General features: G+C 37.2%; 2 long non-coding RNA genes across 2 annotated transcripts in view; both read right to left on the reverse strand.

Moving 5' to 3' along the window:
- LOC107837311 (uncharacterized) overlaps positions 1-8,103 on the reverse strand; it is a 74,963-nt gene that overhangs the window by 63,337 nt on the left and 3,523 nt on the right. The window lies entirely within an intron of this gene.
- LOC107837313 (uncharacterized) lies at positions 5,839-7,157 on the reverse strand. The gene is made up of 2 exons (XR_001663325.1): positions 6,226-7,157; positions 5,839-6,146 (listed from the first exon to the last, which is right to left on the reverse strand). It is a non-coding gene; the product is annotated as an uncharacterized LOC107837313 (long non-coding RNA).

The following is an 8,103-nucleotide window of genomic DNA, read 5'->3' on the forward strand; positions in this document are numbered from 1 at the left end:
TAAAACTGTAAACATTTCTGATATGCTTCCACACGCTTCTCACAATAGTTTGATTAAAATTTTCACCCATTCCTTCATATGGAGCTACTGTAACAGGTTTGCTCACAGACCTTTTCAGCTCTGGAGAGCCATTGGGCACAACGACAAGTGAAAATAGGGTCAGGAAAAGGAAAATGATCTTGTTTTTCCATGTAGGTAGTGCTTTTATGAACTACTTTCACATGATTGGCCCCAATGTAAAACGATCAGTCGATTAATATGTTCTCTTCACAGTCGCTGTTAAATGTGTTTTTAATATTATCAAACAGATGCAGAGAATACTCAGTTTCTTAAAGTTCCAATTTGTGGCTAAAGTGCTCTTTGCCCTCAGGGTGGTTGGATGAAGCTCTGGAAATGCAACGCATTCCCGGAGCTTGCTCTGAATGTGCAAAACTAGCCGACAATCAGACCTTGGGGAATAATGAAAGCTTTTTCCAAGGCATTGGCCTATGCACTGTTTTAGTTGAAGCACTGCAAAGTGATGTGACTAAGAGGAGAATGTCTGCCAAAACTGTTGGGCGCACTTTAATTATGGAGAGGGATTGTACAACCCGCCTGACTGGTCTGACATTATTCAAAAGTAATTAGTTGCTTGTTATTTTAATTATGGATGAAAGGACACAAGAACAGAGTTAATCCAGAAATGGCATGGCTGCATTGCTAGACAAAGACAGTAAAAAAGAATGTAGTGGGGATTTTATTCATTCATAATTTAATCACAAGATGGAAAGCAACATTCCTTTACTCCCAAAGTCCGACTTCAAGTTTTCATTTAAATGAAAATCATTTCAATCTAAAGTTGACCAATTCAAATTAAATTTCCTAACATTTTTTAAAATCATTCATCTAAAAATCAGCCTGTGGAAATATTTCCATTTATTTAATGGTGTGTGTGTATGGCAATAATCAACTCTGAAACATTTTTAAGGATTAGAGTTCAGAATGTTTTTGTTTCTCTTGCTTAGAACAGCTACAAAACATTTATTTTAAAAATAAAATTTGTAAGACACTTAATCCAGCTAAGAAAATCTGGATCTTCAAAACATGAATGTACATGAAACACAGTGAATTCAGATCCAAGTACTTCAGTGGTACAGTGTCAAATAGGTCAACTTACGCAACATGCATGTCTAATAAAAGACGACCACAAAGCAAAGTTTTCCATTCTGTTTTAATCTTCCTTTAAAGATTAAAACAGAATCTTTAAAGGATTCTGTTTAAAGATTCCTTTAAACAGGAATCTGTTTAAAGGAACAGATTCCTGTTCCTTTAATATTTTATTTAAGCAAAATAAACCTAGGCTTTGCTTACACAAATTAATATTTGCATGTATAGTCTATGGTTTATATCCTTCATGGAGTTAAGCTTTTAGAAAGCAGAGGCAGTAGTGGGTAAAGAGTGACAGTCCCCTGAGGATCCTCACCACATTTCAGCAGAGAGCTCTGACTACAGATTAGACTCTATTGCTCTTCTTTTCCATTGACAGAGGAATCTTGGCCTTCTTCGTGCCCACAACTTGTCTCCTTCAATACTTCCTTTTTCTATTTTTTAGCCTTTGCTTGTCCATGCATTCATCCGTTTGTCTGGGCTAACTTTTCCATTTAATGGTTTTCTGCTGCAATATATTTTGTCTACAATATGCAGGAACTTGCATCAATTTGAAGCATCATTCTTTTGTGACTTGTTGCCTGAATTAACAATGATTTCCATAATTGATATGCAGAGAGACTCCTCCCTTGATGCCAGTCTTGGAAAACTCAGTGTCTCAGGTGCCATGTTTTTCCAGGTTGTACTAACCATACACAAGAGACATTGTGTGCTTGTCCTATTTTCTGGCAGCTTGCAAAAGTTTATTACAGTTGCCCTCACTCACCTTACCTTCACCCCCTTTTCAATTTTGTCTCTCAGTACAATTTCCGTCTCCAAAAAATAAATCCCCTTCATTCTCGTACACTTATTTCTAACGCATCCAATGACAAAAATTAGGACAAACTCGTTTATTCACATTTTGCTGTTTAAGAACTTCTGAAAAGTTTGGAGTTAAAATAGAAGCTTCCCCTGAGCATTGCTGTAAGCTTATTGTCAAAACAATGCTGATAGTTGAACCCACTTTCCTTTTTTAGTAACTGTATGTTGAATTGGTGAAAACAAAAAAGGGCATGAAGGCCGAGAGGAAGAATGGTTAAAAATTAAAATAACAGCAGCTAATGATTAAGATATTTTTTACAATAGAAGATTATTGAAGAAGATTTTTTACAATATTTATATATCAAACTAGTTTAAAGTACAAGTTGTGAATTTAAATCAAATTAAATGGTTCAGGAATAAATGTTTTATAGATACTAAAGTCAAATTATGATTAAAAAATGGAATGAAACTTGGTCACATAAAAAGCTGTAGAAAAGGGAAGTTGTTGTATACCACAGTAAGTGCAAAGTTTCTGTACAATGTACTGAGTATGTCTGAGCTGAGGTTTTTTTTCTCTTTGGTTTAAGGTTTTTAAACAATAGTTTTAAAATCAGCAACAAAAAAGATCCTGTCATTCTATTTCTGAGTTGTGATTTTGTTTTCTAAACTTTCAAAACTATTCAAAAGACAGAACATGCAAGCTGCTAAGGTTCTGTGCTGTGAAGAGTAACATCCCCCCTCTCAAGTCCAAGCTGTCAGTCTGCAGAGTGTGATGACCAAAGGAGCTGAAATTCCTAACTTTTCCCCATGCTGAAAGAGAAAAAAAAGGCAGCACCAGAGCAAGGGCATGTCCTGTATGTCTGAGAGCCAGGCGGTCTTACCAAAGCAGCCTCATCCCAATTGGGTTGCAAGGTTATTCTTTGTGGGAGGTCTGCATGTCTGCCCAACTGCCAGGTCATTCTTCCTCTCTGCATGTTTGGCCTCGACATTCACACAGTGCACATCCCCTGCAAGGTCACCCACTAAAGAGATCTCACTGATCTGTTCGTCTGTGTGCTTGACCTTTAGATTGCCTCTTAAAATCTTATGGCTGCTGGGTCTGTTCCTTGAGATGTTCCAAATTGTAATGTTCTATAGTTTAGTAATAGAATTTTATTGAACAAGATTAATAGAAACAAAACTATGTGACACTGTTGTCTCCATATCATATTCAGCTATCTGATGTACAAACGATCACTGAACGTCTTCATCTTCCTCTCCATCTAGCTCAATAGTCAGGGATGCATTTAATAATTTTTTTTCTATTTTACAATGTGCTGACTAGCATTTGATCCCTCAAAGATAAAGATTAATTACATTCCAAGTCCTCTTTTAGTTGTTTGTGCTCCTGTTGTCTTAGAGTATTAATTTAAAACATTGCAAAACTCCACAGAAAATGAATTGTTGACGCCTAAAATAAGCATATCTGTTTATTTACATAGCACAAATTTACAACACAGCACATTTCATTCAAATACTGAAAGATTCAAAGTCAATTACATACAATCCAAACTGATCCTATCAAATCAAACAATCCAATCAAGTTCCGTTTATTGTAAAAATTGGTTGAAACGCTTTCCAAGGAAAGCCAGCAGATTAAATCAAGTCACTGACTTTTAGCATTCACTCCTCCTGGACAGGAATGCAGACATAGTAGATTATTGCATGTATTGTGTAATTAACTTTGCCGTAATCCCTCATACCGAGGATGCATGTTGCAACAGCAGAGAGAAAAACTCCTTTGAAACTAAGAAACTTCCAGCTGAACCAAGCTCAGCGTGAGCCTCCATCTGACTGGAAGTTTGAGAAGACAGAACATACACACAGAAAAGAACAAAAAACAATACAAACAACACAGAAGCACTGATCTACGTGTACATTTTATGTTAAAGTGAAATGTTAATGGAAGTAGCAACACCTTTAATGGTGTGTAGCTGGAGTTTTTCAGTAATAACCACTAGGCTTATGATCTAACTAAACTCTTTTCTTAGCTGAATTCAGTAAATCCAGCACAGAAAAACAGCCAAATGAGAAAAGGGAGGGAAATCATCATCCCCAAGTCTTCCTAATTTGAAAACATTTTTAGCCTTTTTTACTTTAACTTCATTAAGTAGGAAGACAACTCCCAAGTGATCAAACTACCAAGATTTTATAACTGCTACACAAAATACATTTGAACCAGATTAAGAGTTAAGATAGAAATTAACCTTTTTAAAGTACTTCGGGTTTTTAAGTTCAGCAAGTCATGTGTTTTGCCTTTACTTGAACTGCTGGTGAAGTTTGGGTGGAATTTTTTCTCTTTGCACCTTTTTAAGTAACTTGACTCCTTTGTATGTTTTTCCTCTAATTTTCAAACATATGTAGGCAGCAGTTGACTTCAGTAAAAATAGCAGCTACTCCTCAAAATAACATAATAAAAAAAAAGTTAACTTGCATACAATGCCTTATGAAACTATTTCATAATGTTTATACAGTTCTCACACCTTTACTTACTATGTTTTATTGGGATTTTGTGCAACTGGACAACTCAAGGGAGTACATTATTCCTAAGTGGAAGAAAAGATTATTTTTCACAAAGAAAATCTAAAAAAGGTGTTGCACATATGCATTCTGTTTGCTGACTCATTGATATAAAATGCTGTGCAGTCAATCACCTTAAGAATTCCCAGTAATTACTCATTTTTTTCGACTACATAGATTTTAAGATATCATTTCACCTTGTCCAACAATTTTTCAACATGTTTTCCAATTTTTCACCATCTTTACTGAACTTATGATCATCATCACAACAGGAGACCATTGAAAATCCAGGTGTTTGCATGAGTCCATGAGATTATAGTGTACAACAGAGCAAGGGAAAGTGTTCTCCACTGAACAGCATGCAGTTTGGTCTTCAAACATTTTTCGATTTAATCTGAATAACAAAGGAGTCAGAGCTGTTCTGCTGATTCAGCAGTTTTACAATCAGGCAGAGACTGCCATTTATTCCTCCAGGGGCTTCTGCAAATGTTGAAGGGTTACCAGGCAGCTGTGATACTTATGCCTCAAAACACAAAGAGTTCTGGTCACTGTTTGACCCACATTGCCCTCAGTGGAAGTAGAAGTCTTTCTACAGGACCACCTGCCATTGAGGAGGATATTCTCAGAAATCGAAACCTTCTGTAAAGTCAGACAAGCCCCATTAGGGCAGATCAAGCTCCCTGGGAAGCAGAGATCTTTTGTCACACTTCTAAAAGGTTGTCCCACAATAAAGGAGTGGATTTAATGGCTATCCCACAGCCTGGGAAAATACTATATTGGGTGTTATAAAGCAATTCTGACAAGGGCACAAGAGCCTGTTTGAGTGTCAGCAAAAAGATGACAAACAGAAAAAGATTTTTTTTTTAAATCCTTTTTGGGCAACCTGCGGGCAACATAAGCTGACAGGCCATATTATAAACCACATTGTGACCAGCAACTTTACTGTTGATTGGATTTATTTTCTTATTTTAGCTATTCAAGGCATAAATCTTATATTTCAAGTCCAAGTCAAGTCTGAAAACTTTAAAGGAGGGCTTATGCATTATACAACAATCAAGTACCATCATTTGTTATGATCATGTTTATCAAAATCAATGTTAAGAAATGTAATTTTGCGCCATATCTGATGACCTGAGCTGTGGAAGGATCAACCTTTTCCGACTCTCCTACTCCACTACATCAACACAATACTACCATGTCTACTGAACAGCAAGTAGCTCTGAAAATTGTACAAGCTCTTGTAAAAAGTCAGTTTTTAAAACTTAAAATAATTGAGAAAAACTACAAAAACATTTTTTGATCTGGTGGTATAAGAACACAACTCAAACTTAAAATTGTATAATCACCTTTTAATTCAATTTCAGTATTCAGTGACAATCAGCATTCCACATCTTGAAATTGTAATATTTGCCCACTTTGCTTTACAGAAGTATTTCAATCCAACAGACAACAGTGGCAGTTATTTAGGTAATCCTCTGAATGTGACAATAACATGTTACCTCAAAATTGATATTAAGAATAACCGCAACCACAAAGAATGTTTTCCTTTTTTGTTCCTCCCCTTGTGATTTGCTGTCAATCTGTCCAGGGTTACCCTGCTTCACACCTCATCATGGTCTGGATAGGCTCCAGCCAACTCCCTGAACAATAAAAAGGTCCTATGGTAAGCAAATGAATGAATGCAAAAGAAAAGAGAAACTCATTTGGCCTCAAAACTACCTGAGGGAGTTTAAGTAGATGTGACGAAAGACAAATGCGTTGCGGGGAAGATTAAAATGTGGTCTCTCTCTCAGTATGCACCTGCGGGACCAGAGCTCGTCATTACCACAAACTCTCAGAAGGAACAGAAGACAAGACAAAGAGATAAAAGGGAAAGCAGTGTAACACTTCAATGACTTTTACATCATTTCGACTTGCTCTGGGGAAAGCAGGAAGCCTTTAATAAAGAAGCAATGCAGCGGCAAAAAGTCTTCATATTCACTGAACATTTCTGTATGAAATAACACTGTTAAGAGTAATTAGCACACCTTGCAATGTTAATTTGGTTTGTTTTAACTAATTTTTATGCAGTTTGAGTGTGTATTCAGGGTAGCTGACAGTCTTTTTCATAATGACCTCAAATGGACTACTAGGTAGGTAACAAAGACACACAAACGCAGATCTTACAAAATTATTTGAAATGTGCAAATGAAGGACAGGGATTGGACCAGGAAGTCCACAGAGGACAGAAGTAAATGAGTTAGGCAGCTGATTTGCAGGATGGAGAAGATGACGAATTAATTTCTGTTATCTGGTCACGTCAAGAGAGTCCAAAGGATAGTAAATAGCTTGGCAGAGTATGTGGTTGGAAGGGAGTGGTGGCGTCTGGAAATAACTGTGTTTCTCTCAGGTAGACTTGAGGTAGAGAGTGGACAGACGGGAGGCTGAAGGTTTTCACTGGTGAGCGGCCTGAGGACCAGTCAAGAGACAGCGGGAGACGGATCGGCAAGCTGCAAACTTGGCAGCACAGTGAGGTAAAAAGTGCATCATTAGATTATCCTGAAAGGCCTCTGCTTTAACCAATAGGGCAAGAACAGAGTTTGTTCTTTGAAGTTTTAATTGTGTTGTATTTTGTAGCATTTATTTTTGATTGCCATTTTCTTTGTTTTGTATCAAAGTGTAAAATAAAGTGTAGTTCAATTGATAAAGTTTATTAAAACTGTTTTTTTGGTATTTTGTTGCACCTATCAGAGCTGTATTTACCCTGGTGTGGTGTAAACTACAGCACACGACTAAGAATGTTGAACAGGCTGTAGAACAATATTAGATTACTTTGGACCTTTCTCTAACACACTTAGCTATGGACAGGTCAGTAGGGGGGAACCACCCCTTGCACTCCCCAAAAGAAAAGAAAAAGAGTAAAGTCCCTTACAAGTTTCTGTCTCTCCAGAAGCAGATTTCATGTTCTTCTGTTGTAGGTGTTCTAAAGCAAGTCATCACTTGTGATTTATTTGGTGATTTTAAGCCCATAAGTGTGCCTAGTATTTCCCTGCCCCCATTTGAGATAGTTCTGTGTTGCACAGGCAGCTCTGACCATATTCTTTCCTATCTCATATGTCAGAATATCACCGGAAAGGTGATTTTGGCCGATACCATTTTTTTGTCTGAAATGTTACTCAATATAGCAAGAAAGTTGTTGAGTTGACAACAGTGGGGTAACTACTGTTAATTGTAAATGTGCAGACATAACTTGGCGGGGCGGTCTGTCAATCAAACCTTTCTCGTCGGAGAACAAGGCAAAGGTTGATTCTTAGACCTTTGCCAAGCTAGATAAGATCGGTGGGTAAGATCAACTGACCATATAAAGATCAGCAGATCACTGATGGCCCAAAATTAAGGAATTCGGCACCAATAAGTCGGCTGGCCAATAAATCGGTGCAGCCCTACTTTTTACATTTAATAGGAACATATGGTGGCTTCCTGGTAGACTGCCCTAGCCCCCTTATCACTGGGCACTGTGGGCTTTCTGAGGGAAACCTTGTAGAATCAAAGCATTTGCACAACTTTGTGGTGTGTAATTGTCTCTGTGACTGTGACATTAATGCAATATGATTATTG

This window comes from Poecilia formosa, unplaced genomic scaffold (genome assembly GCF_000485575.1).
Source record: "Poecilia formosa unplaced genomic scaffold, Poecilia_formosa-5.1.2 Scaffold133, whole genome shotgun sequence".
NCBI lineage: Eukaryota > Metazoa > Chordata > Actinopteri > Cyprinodontiformes > Poeciliidae > Poecilia > Poecilia formosa.